Below are 12,365 nucleotides of genomic sequence, written 5' to 3'. Positions count from 1 at the left end.
TTATTATCAAAACCCGTTTGATATGTGCTAGCCCCCTTTTTTACACACCTCCGCGAAAACTAAAAAGTACTGCGTCGGTAGATCTGACTCACTAGTACATTTGCACTGTAGTGTTGTTCTAAATGACGAACGGCTATACACAGTAAGTGCAAAAGACTTTAAAACTTTGTAAGAATGTAAGAAATAATTATACTCCACAAAACAATTTTGTCTTTTTATCAGCTTTAAATTTAATTTTCTTTTCTTTAAAGAATCTTTAAGAATATTTTTGTATTTTTGAAACAGGTGCGTTTTTATTCGTCATAAAAACAAGACTGTCGTCATTTAACCATTCTCACCATGCACTGCAAACGCAAACATGTACTCATTCCCCAACATTTCAATAACTTTACCTTTTCCCGCCGTTAAGATTAAGTGTTTTGTACCCCAAATAACAGAAAAGGTTGAAGTCAAGAGCTGAAAGATTTCCAGGACATTGCTCTTTCGATATTAAGGAGAACCGACCCTTCCATCTCTCCCATGAATAGTAGGAGATAATTAGTCTGCCATAACTTGCCACCACTTGATTTGACTGGTGTCAGGATTCTCTGCCTGCGTCATTTCAAATGCATATAATGAGAAGAATGAGATCTTTCTGAGAAGAAATAGATCTTTATATTGTAGAATATTTTTCTGGAATTTCCTGGTTATCGTTGAACTTTTCCTTTTATTAACCAAGGTAAACCATATCTAAAACCGTTCACAAACGTACCATCTATACATCCGTTTTCGAGATCTAAATGTCTAATTTTGTGGAATTCTCTGGTCTCTGTCTCCATTACGAGACTGACCCAATAACAAGAAACTTTGAACTCAAACACGTATTTATGGACCGTAGTAATGTGGCCGGTTTTTGGATATGGTGTGCCTTAGTGATTTAGAAAAAAAAAAAGAAAATGTAATTTCTAGGGAAACTCATTTTTTGCAAGAAAATGGTCTGACGCCCGTCGTGTGACTTTAACCATACAATTCTGATCCTGTTCCTGCATTAAACGTTCCACATCTATGCCATTTTCTGTGCGATTGAATAAATCCAATAACCCTAAAAGATTTCAGACTTAGTATAAAGCTCCTGTGATTTAACATCTATCGACATGTTTAGCTCTGCAGTGGCAAAATGAGCACTGTAATTGCTAATCTTTCGTGAAGTAGGTCAATGCAAATATAACCATTTTTTTAATTTACGAATTCTACCCTAATTTTTCAAGTCTTTATAGTCTTATATAATCTGATATATAACCAGAGCTTCAAATTTATGTAAATGCATAGGAACGTTTAAACCCCTTGTAAGTGTTTTTCTGGTGTATTCAATCGAATGGAATCGAAGGAACCGTTCTGATGTGTCTACGTATGCAGTGTGTGTGTGTGTGTGTGCGCGTGCCTGCATATGTGTGATTCCCGTTATCAAAGCAGAGGAACTACCTAAAGCACTTTCACAGGTCCGTATTTTTAAGCCCACTGATCACCAACTATCAACACAAGCATGCCGCCAACAATACACACGTTCTTCGCAACACGCAACATGAGCATACTTGACATCGGATGACCACTTACCGGACTTACGGGAGGCGACGGGATTAGTGACGAAGTCTAATCTTTTCAGGGAGATCAGTAACGAAGTCTCATCTCTTCAGAGAAAACAACACGGAAAAATAATTGCCATGATTTCCTGGAGCGCGCGACGGGTTTTGCTCGTTCTTGTCCGACAGCGAAATGAACGCATTCCCTAGGCAATCTCAGTCTTATCATTACTCTTGTAAATTTCAATTCTCTCCTCCATTGACATATCATCATTGATGGCTTAAGATTTATTAATCGGGTGCCTATTCAATTACAGAGCTCTTCAAAACGCATTGTAAAGATTGTCGGGAAACCAATCCATAGCTTTCAATTGGCACGGTAATCTCTGGCCTTGGACTTGGAGACATTTAAGAGAAAGGCAAAGATGATGGATCATTAACTGTGTATATAGGGTGCGGCGGAAGCTTTCTCACATCGAGTGAATGATTTGGTTGTAATTGCACTCCTACGTGTTATAAACCGGTTGTATCTTTATGAGGTTTGTTAGACAACCAGTTGGAATAAGTGGAAGGATTTTAATTTTCTTATATTAAGCTATTTCTAGAAACCCCAAGGTTTTTGTTCACGGAGTCGGTAAAAGTTGTGTCCTTCCCACTGGGAATTCTTTTGGTTACGGACGTCTCATCTGTCCGATGTCGTGCTTAGTTGCACTACATCGGACGGGTGAGGCGTCCGTAACAATTTTTAACGTAAACATCTTGCGCTGGTCAGCACATTATTTAGTAAGGATTATAATACTTGCTTGAGTAGAGCATAGGTTCTCTGTTTATACTTTTTGCAACATCGTAACGTTTTACCTTGAACGAAGCGTTAAGGTTTCTTGATCCGTAAATTAATTGTTTCGTACTCAGGGCGCTGTGCATGGGACAGATAAGTGACCTACTGCTGGACTGGCGACAGACTGGCGACTGCTCTGAACTTACTGTATGTCGTCATATAGCATGCATAAGTCATTTTACTTTTTTAAGGCAGCGTGCAATCTCGAAGTATGACGCTTCTTCTTGTGCACCCTGCATCCCCGCGACTACTAGCTGTACCTTAAAGTTCAAGGTCACGATCACGGAATCATATTTTCTACCTACTTCAATCTATTTTCCGACTTCTAATGAACGGGGTTCTTATGTGAATGACAAAGCTTAGATACGGCATCCCTCTAATCTCCTATAATAACGGCAGGACAAGTGCTTTTAAACAAAATTCACACTGTACATTATTACGGGGTATGTACTATTAGACTAGTAGGCCGACAGACTATTAAAATTACTTTGTCTATCTTTGTGCTACCTAGTTTCAGCAACTGTTCCACTTTGGTGACGTAACTTTTTATCACCAGTGTCTGGAGCTTCATTTCAAACCCCCGCCATGCGCACTTGAGAAAGACGAGTGTGTGCGACCATAAATCTAAAGGGCGTCGAAATAACATTTGTTCTTTACACACAATTAAAAGTGTAACTGCGCCGTTATTGCTCTCTATTATTCTTCTTAGCAATGTCCTGGAACAAGAAGCTGTCCAGGACGCATGATAACATGTGTACACATAATTTGAACTACTTTTTGCACTCCAACAAACATATGTTCAGCAGCTGAAAAAAAATATGCATGCTGCATCTAGATATGATAATTTGTTTGGTATTTTTCATACTAACTGTGTATGACATTTTTTATTTAATAAAACTAAGGAGCTTCTTACAGAGCAAAGTGGAAAAAATAGGATGTGGTTCTATTAAAAAATCTTCACAACATCCAATTAATAGCAGATATCACGTGATCTGAATTTGATACCAGTGATTTAGAATAAAAAAATCGTGATTGATTATCAGTGTAAATTACTGCATATGAAAGCAGTAGGTCCACGTATACATGTACTTGACAATATTAATAACTGAGTTCTCAACAAATAAACTTCATCAAAAATCTATGCGATAACTTGTTCGAAGGATGTGTAAAATGACTTTTTAGAAACGATTCCAATACACTTACTGTCGCGCGCACTCAGCATTGGAAATTAACTTAAACTTCAGTAAAATGCACCGACTTTGCAGCTTTTGCTTCTTCATAATATTCACTTTGAACCTGTTGGCTTTTTATTTTGAAACCTTCTGCTATGCGTATTATTTGTGATATATTATGATTTTAATGGCAAAGACAGGCAACGCACCATTGTTCTTGTGACTGTTATAACACAGTATGTTCAGGTTGTCAGCATCTTTCATCTTTCATGTAGGCTATTTTTAATCATATTTCATTATTATGTAAAATTTGTTTTCAATTTGTCTCTGGCAAAGACGGAAAAACAGAGCAACTCCATTTGTTTTACACTTAATTCGACCGCCGTCAACACATAATTCTCCAAGTCTCGCAAGATCTCGTTATATTTGAGACTAATTTGCTATACCTCAGGACAATTCGGATGTTCCTCATGTTAAGAGAAACATCTAACTCTAGTTTTCTCTTGTGTTCAAATCGTGTATGGGGACGCACTGCTGTGGATTCTGATCTTATTAAACACTCTCAACTTTTCTTCAGTACAAGTGTTTGGCAATGGTTCTGATGTAATGAAATCTTCGATAGCAAGGCATTAAAGTACAATTTCTTGTAACTAAGTGCAAATGATGTAAATCAAGATAAACCGAAAGTAGTTGATTGGGAGATAAAACAGCAGCTGTTCTAGTAAAATTTTTACGTGTTTTAACCGTGTCTGCTGAAAATTGGGTGAAATGATATACATAACTGCCTTTCTGCAATAAATTGCTTTGACCATAACATGGTCTTAATAACACGTTACGAGAGAGAGAGAGAGAGAGAGAGAGAGAGAGAGCACTGACCTGTTATGGAAATTAACCAACACAATAAAGTGCATCGCTGTCGATCGCAACGTGTCTACAAATGACTTCACGTCCATACAACAATCATACCTGTGTAGGCAAGCGTGGGTGCGTGCGACCATAATTAGATTATCAAATAAAACCATGCTGAATACAAACACAGCAAGCTAATTTACGTTATTATTTGTATGCGAAGATGCACATATCTTTCGGAACTGTATAAGAGCTTAAAATGGGGAAAAGGGTGTTTAGTGTATACTTTCTCGTAAGGGGGAAAAAGGTACGAAATAAACGACTTTTTATTACTAGAGTAGAATTCGGTCGCCTAGAAACTCTCACCTATAGCTGATGAAGATGACTTGCCGCACACAGACATATTGAAGAACAAGAAGTACATGTAGTAACTGACTGATGAGACTGATGAAACTTTTTACTGGATCATTGTGAAGATTTAGCATATTCACCCTCTTCGAAGTTTGTTTGTTTGTTTGTTTGTTTACTCATCTGTCCCCCGAAGAATGCCGAAAGCTTGGGCCTTTTATACGAATTTTTAGTTGAACTATAGAGATGCATAGTTTATTGAACCATTGTCTGAATTAAGTACTTTGAATTGCGACCTGTTCCACTTTTATCCTTAATGAGGGGACGCTATCTATTCTCTTACCGTTCGTTTATCATCTAATCTTTCACGATCCTATTTTTTCTACGCATAATTATTTTAATGGCACGGACTCTATGTACACAGTATATACAAGGAGTACCAGCAATTTACTCTTGGTTGTAAATTCTTTCTTTCGTAAATGACCCGATTCTAAGTCGTTCTTGGATTTAAATCGTAATCAAAGCCCCTATATCTTGAGCGTCAGTGTTGTATTTGGGCTACTGAGATAGGGGTGGGGTACCCCCTCACTCGCTCCACCTCTCAACTGCACAGCGCAGAAACATTAGGAAAAAGGTAGAGTGTGAATATTTGTTGTGCTCAGTATATTCCACACGTTTCGTGGGGATCAGTGTGTGTACTTTCTTCTATCTCGGGAGAGAATGCCTAAATATCGACTTATATGTGAACGCACATTTACCGTACCGCGCACCTTTACCGTGCACTTTCTTCTATCTCAGGAGAGAATGCCTTAATATCGACTTATATGTGAACACACCTTTACCGTAAAATGAAGTTTTCGAAAGAACTCTAAACCTTATTCTTTTAAACTGAAAAATTTAAGTGCCTTCTTGCCTGTACAAGTAACTTAGGGAGAGACCGGAGCGCGGTCTTGTTTAACGTAAACACATATGCTGCGTCCAAACAGCACTGCATCTGACACGATAGCGTACCCTTTACTCACCTGTTTGTTGAAAATTCCTTTCAGAACAAGTCCTTAGAAGAGACACCAACTCATTAGCCCATTAATCCTACAGCCAGTGTGATCTACAACGTGCCATCTTCTTTGTTGTAAAACTGGTAAATTTCACCCCCTTTTTTAATGTGCTGTCGACAACCAGCAAAACAAATGGCATGAAAAACAATGTCTTACTTCCGTGCTTGTTTTCCGCTTAGCCGAGCTTCGTCTTGTGAACGAATTTGTAACAAAAATATCCAAGCCCTTTCTGTTTATTCCAACTTGGCCTAATACTCAAAATCTTTGGGGTTTTGACCTTAGAAGCGGGTTCATCCCCTACAAGCTGAAATAATCCAGTTTGTTTTAGTTAGCCCGATTTGTGATTTTCCCCTTTTTCCAAACACGCAGATGCAGTGAGGCGATAACTTGACGCTCTCTGCTGAGCTATTTCATTCTTAGTTTCTGTTGGGACTGAAGTTTCAAAACACCAGCCTTGGTGAGGCGAGTATTGTTTATTGTTGCGCCATTCATAATAATAACACCAACTTCTCGACTGCCTTTTCTGCAATGTCAAGTGTACTGTTAGCCGCAAATGCTTTTAAAACTATTATTGTGAGCTCAACAATACTATCTCCTCCCTCGTCTTTCAGTTTCTGATAGAAAATAAGTTTTTAAGATCCTTAAACGCGCAGCCCAAGATTAAATGTTAACATTTTTAGTCTGACGTTACTCAGCTGCTTCTTTAAAGTAAAATAAGCATTAAATGCATTGCTGTCGCCTTCCTCGATTTTGCCGTAGTTTCGCAGCAGTCCGTCTTGCACCTAGCACACCTTTGCAAGAATGAAGGCCCACAGTTCATTAGGCGACGTTAAGAGGTGTACCCGGCGCGCGCGGAGTGCATTCCGCGTCGTCTGGCGTGCTTGAGATGTCCATTCTACCTGCGTGCATTCCATCAATGAACCCACCTCGCATTCATTCAACTTCTTTCAAATTGCGAGAAAATATTTCATATTGTGCGGATTGGTCTTTGGTCTGGTCAGCAACCCACACGACAATGTAAGCCAGTTTTATTTACAACAACTGAGTAATTGCATTCAATTGATTCTAATTCGCGGCATTACATTGAACTGTGTGTGTTGCACGATATAGTAGTTGGCATGTCGATGGCCACCCTATGGGTATTTTTTATCTCACAAAAAAAGTCCGAGCATCGCAAGTCACTTCACCCTTTCATAACTTTTGACAAATCGTCATACAAGGTGTTAAAATGGCTTTAACTCCACGAAAATGATTTTTTAAATTGATGGCGGGAGCGTGGTGCGTGCCATGTACATGTCTTCTTTTTAAGATATATCTCTATTTATGATCACTTTGGAAAAAGAGAGAGTTTTAAGCTGTCTGTGAGTTCTGAATATTACTGCGTTCCTTATAATAAAGAAACATCAATTTGGTTTCCTTTCATCATTATGGCATTAAAGAACAGAATTGCAACACTGAAAGTATAGTTTATTTCTTAGTTTTTATAAAATCACAATATATTTGACTATGACTATGAAACCTTAACCCACTTTACATGCACCTGCACTGGTGTTGTCGAGGTAAAAGTATTAATAAAGCCTGGTTCTTATTTACCGTACTCAACTACGTCTTAGTTTGGTTTACAATAGATTTGATTAAATTTTGCCTCTGATTTACACTGGTTGTAGACGTTCTCACCTCCCTGGGGAGGATACAGCCCAGCTGTCGTATGGTGGCCTGAAAACTAGCATACGAACAATATCTTCTACTACCAGACCAATTTACTTTACCCCTGTACTAGTCATGACTAGTATATGGGTAACCCTTTAATGAACCGACTATTATGTTAGCATGAGTAGATATATTGTCTGCTAGAAACTGCTACAAAATTTCCTCTTGGTGTTAAATGAACCTTACTGTATTATGAAAACAACACAAATATTTACATCCATTATGGCTTAATGATATTAATTCGGATATTATTATACAGTTTTCGACGCGCGATGACGTTACGACATAACTTTATGCGGAGCTCGAGCGCATGCGCCGCACTGAAAAATATCCAGAGCAAAAATTACATTTACAGTGCTGTGCATACACACGTGCAATTACACATTGTTTGAAGCAGGTAAACATTACAAGTATAAGCATCTAGAGATATTTATTTGTTTAAGTAGATTTACAAATAACGCTTTCTATTGAGTAAATATTGTCATTTCATTGTATCAAAAACCAACATTTGCCCATGACGTCAATGATTTTTCAAGACACTTAACAAGTAATCCACAAAAGACAGACCTTTTTGGAGCATTCTGTTGGTGACAGCTCAACCATAGTAGGTCATAGACCTAACCAGCGCATTGTAAAAAATCTCTTCGACAAATAACCTTGAAGTGCTGTTTAAAGAGAGCTCGCATGTCCTTCTTACGAAAGAAATTATGAGAGATGCGCAAATTCATGCAAAGATCTGATGTTCTGTCTGTCAGTAAATAGCTTTGCTTTTTTGACAAGGAGCTGTGATATTGTTTAAACTCGGACCTGACGCTCGCCTGTATCGACTTGGTCGCAAGGGTCGCTAGTAATCTGCTACAAAATTGTTGGATTATTAATTGACACTTCTTCAATTTTGAAACCGGCTATACTAGAGCCTCCTGTGATATTAGAACGTATAAAAAAGACTAGGTGCCAGCAAAAACCTGTTTATAGAGTAGATGCTGAAGTATTCGTCTAAAGTGAAGGTACTGGCACACTTCTTAAGAGACTAGGTGTTGATATAAATATCTATAAACTAGGTACAAATACACATTGTGAACTAAGAACTCTGTGAACTAGATACAAGGTACCGGTATTGCACATACACCAATGGTGGGCATTAAATTGTGTAGACCATATGTAGGTGCTGGCACCTAAATCTAGGTATTGGTAGGGTCCTGTAGACCATATGTAGGTGCTGGCACCTAAATCTAGGTATTGGTACGGTCCTGTATAGAACAGAAGCTGCTGGCACGGTATATATTGGTGATGGTAACGGTTTTCACTAGGTGCTGGTACGGTATTGACTAGATACTGGTATGTGTTGACTAGATACTGGTATGTATTGACTAGAACAACTCCAGGAATATCTTCTCTCTTTCCGAGCTATTCGTATTCCACCTGATAACAGCGTAATGTATTTAACCGAGTGCCCTTTATCGCTGTAATGTTTTGAGTTCAAAGAAAACAGCATGATTTCTGGTGATTCTTATGGTAGGTTGATTGCCCGAGAGAGCAATGTAATTAATCATCGACCACTTATTTGTCTTACAACAGGGCAGTTTCTGGCTCGCATTTACCACTGGGGTGATTGTGCCATCTTTCTTAGAACAGACCCCCCCCCCCCCCCCCGGACAATACTCGTTTGTACAGTCGTGCTTTGGAATGAAAGTATTTTAAGATTAAACCACCTGGAATATAGTTACACAGCAACGTGAAGGTTGACTGCAATAATCCATGCAGAGGCCATTAGTGTTTTCATAATCTGCCTAAAAGTTATTACCCATCGGTAGGGAAGTTTCAAATTCTGGCATGAAGCCATCTGAACTAAATAACAATATGGTCCAAACGGTTAAACAGTTGGATTTTAAGAGCACCTGTTCCTATATGGAAAGGAATCTGTGCACAAAGAGGAGCAATTTTTAAAGGTGTCATTTCTCCATCAAAAGTACCTCAAAACAATTTCGCAATTTTCCACTTAGAGTAAACAGATTTGAACACCCTTTGTGAAGAACCTGAACAAAAGAGATAGAGAAGAAAAACGTTGAGAGTTGTTTGGTTAGGAGTTGGTTGAGATCTCTTGCTCACCGTGTATTCATGTTGCACGAGTAGGTGGCCTACCATGTTTTAGGCCGTTCTATCCTTTGTGTCAGACCCATAATTTGGTATTTGGAGCACGTCTATTGCAAGGCAAGATCAAATCCATTTTTTTTTTTGCAAAATTACAATCATGATCAAAATCACAAAATCAACTATATAACTCCCCGGCCAGTTTGTACTTGTCTGGGATAAAAAAAATGAGGAAAGTAGAAGCAGGCTGGAAGTTTACAATATTTATGAAGAAAGCTTAGCAAGATGTTTTGATATAAACACGTGTTCGGTACAACGTGGGTTACCCTGAGAAGTAAGTACAAAGGAGACAAAGTGGTCTTGCAAAGAAGAGCAAAATGACTTGGCATAAACATCATTCATAACACTAATTGAGTGAATGAAAAATGATAGCACGAGTATATAATAAAGAATGAATTCAACAATTACCTTAAGAACGATTTATTGGCCTTGTCACATTCACTATACAATCAATGCACAACTTACCAAACGGCTCCAAGGACACAATTCACTTGATCTTCTTCAATGAACAATTAACACAATCAGTGCGTTCGTATACATCTTAGCACTTATTAACTGTTATGGCCTAAATAGCATCTTTTAACAATAAAACGTGTTCTGTGGATCGCCTTCCTGGCAAAGTTCAATCAATATACAGTAGAAGCGTAAACATAAACGTTTATATTAGTATCACACGTTCAGCGTTTTATTACCCACTGTTGAAATGGAGACAAAGTCTGTTGAACTTTACTTATAACAGTAAAAAATAAGAAAATAAGAGCTCGATGTTGAGAGTTTTTATCTTTAATTTCTCAACTGCTTTGGAAAATGTTTGAATTTTCTAGTATTTTGTTCATTTTTTGTTGTTTTGCTATGTAAGGTCTAATGTGTATTGTATGGTTTTAATTTTGTAAAAATCATCTATGAACGTGGTTAGCCGATTTCTGTGAGCTATCTTTCGTTAAAAGCTTCATCTTCCTAAGCGCTTCCATAATTTGTGAAGCGAAATTTGCTTAATGGGGCGATATTCAAACAAGATTTGTATGAACGCATACCCAGTAAATTCAGCTCATTCGAAAACCGATTCTAATTTAATTAGGCACTGTGAGATCGTGGAAAAAAAATTAATGTTTATATATACTTGGTTTTCATTTGACTTGCGGATATTATCTGATGAACCGTCGAGCTCAACTAAATATTTCGTACGTTTAGCCTAATTCAGTCTCATTCTCACACTCAGTGCAGACTCTCGGCTCACTCAATGTTTATTCTGCCCTGACCAACGGAGAGAGCTGCCACCGTTTTAAGAACAGTGAAATTTGTTAGCAAACACTTCACCGAGCTCTGCACCCGAGTTTACGAAGTATCCAAATAGGAAATGTCGTTTGAATTGAATAATACCGTACTTCCTTTAAATTTCGCGGCAAACGCGGTTTAAGAAATCAACATACCATGATGGGAAATTAACAGTCCGGTAAGTATTCAGTATTCGTGGCATATCACACATTTTCTTCCTCAAGTCTAATTTGCATTGGGCAAGTAAATTGTCGCTTACGGAGTACGGAGTGAAGCTTACAAATCTCTGTGTTTAAATAGGGTTTTACAGTAATTCTTTTAATGACAAACTTTTCGCAATCGGGTAATCTTAAATTCCAACACGCTCACATTGCATAAGGGTCAGCAATACTCTGCTGTTATAATGGCTAAGATATCAGGGTTATACATCCCTTATTATATCATTCAACGGAAATCTCCGAGAGAGAGAGAGAGAGAGAGAGAGAGAGAGAAAGAGATCACAGCCTCTTTGTCACTTATCCTCTTTAAAGTTGTAAATAAAGTTTCACATTTTGGTTCAAGGGACAATAAAGAAAAAAACGCATTTTGGACACGTCCTTATTTAGGGTCTTTCGCAGAGCAAGCGGATAAAGTTGTTGGTTCAGTTCTTGGCAGAAATAGTGCGTTTTATACCTCTGATACCCCAAAAGAAACCGCTCATCCACTCGGTTATGTATATCAGTTTTGAAGTTTACTTTAAAAACGCAGTTCAAGGGAAATCTTATTTCTCCAATTATTTGTAAAACGTCATGACGTCAGTGAAATTAAGAAGGAAAATCTTCCTTTTAAAACGAGCTGGCGAAGTATGCATTTTTTCTTTTGACAACAAAGGCAGACGCGCATCCTCCAGTGTGTATATGTTGTAAAGTTTACCTTAAAAACACAATTCAAAGGAAATATTTTATCTCCAATTTTTGGTTAGACGTCATGACGTAAGTGAAATTAAGAAGGAAAAACATCCTTTTAGGACGAGCTGGCGAAGAAAGCATTTTTCTTTTCTTTTGGCGACAAAGACGGAATTACGCAATTTTAACGTTGGCTGCTAATAAAAAGGCTTCAGTGTAACTTGAGACGACCTAATTATTTCAGGGGGATGCGCCCATTCAATTTTTTTTTGCGCAACTTTGATTAATACCCTCTCAAGAGGTTATTGAACTCAGTTACTCCAACTCAAAATACGATTCAGAATAAAAGGGTATTAATTGCAGAAGCAAAATAAAATTGATGAAAAAATATGATGAAAAAAAAACATGCCAAGTGAATGTTGCATTGCTGTCGGTTCCTTTAAACAGCCATTTTTTACAATCGACACCCTCGGGGGTTTGGTTAGAATCTTTATTAGTTTATACTAAAGTGTATGTGTGCGTGT

The 12,365-nt window shown here is 38.0% G+C and overlaps 1 protein-coding gene across 4 annotated transcripts in view; it reads right to left on the bottom strand.

Annotated features, from left to right (window-relative positions):
- LOC106167707 (sodium-dependent noradrenaline transporter) overlaps window positions 1-12,365 on the bottom strand; it is a 34,825-nt gene that overhangs the window by 18,737 nt on the left and 3,723 nt on the right. Inside the window, exon 1 of one of the 4 annotated variants that reach the window (XM_013546551.3) lies at window positions 5,789-6,608. The exons of 2 other annotated variants lie outside the window; for them this stretch is intronic. The gene's annotated coding sequence lies outside the window, so the exon portion shown is untranslated. Of the gene's footprint in view, window positions 1-1,593; window positions 1,762-5,788; window positions 6,609-12,365 lie in introns of those variants that run through there. One more of the 4 variants, XM_013546552.3, reaches the window with a different exon arrangement.

The sequence above is a fragment of the Lingula anatina genome, chromosome 4 (genome assembly GCF_051362555.1).
Source record: "Lingula anatina isolate TDL-2025a chromosome 4, LinAna3.0, whole genome shotgun sequence".
NCBI lineage: Eukaryota > Metazoa > Brachiopoda > Lingulata > Lingulida > Lingulidae > Lingula > Lingula anatina.
This window is presented reverse-complemented; position numbering and strand designations above follow the sequence as displayed.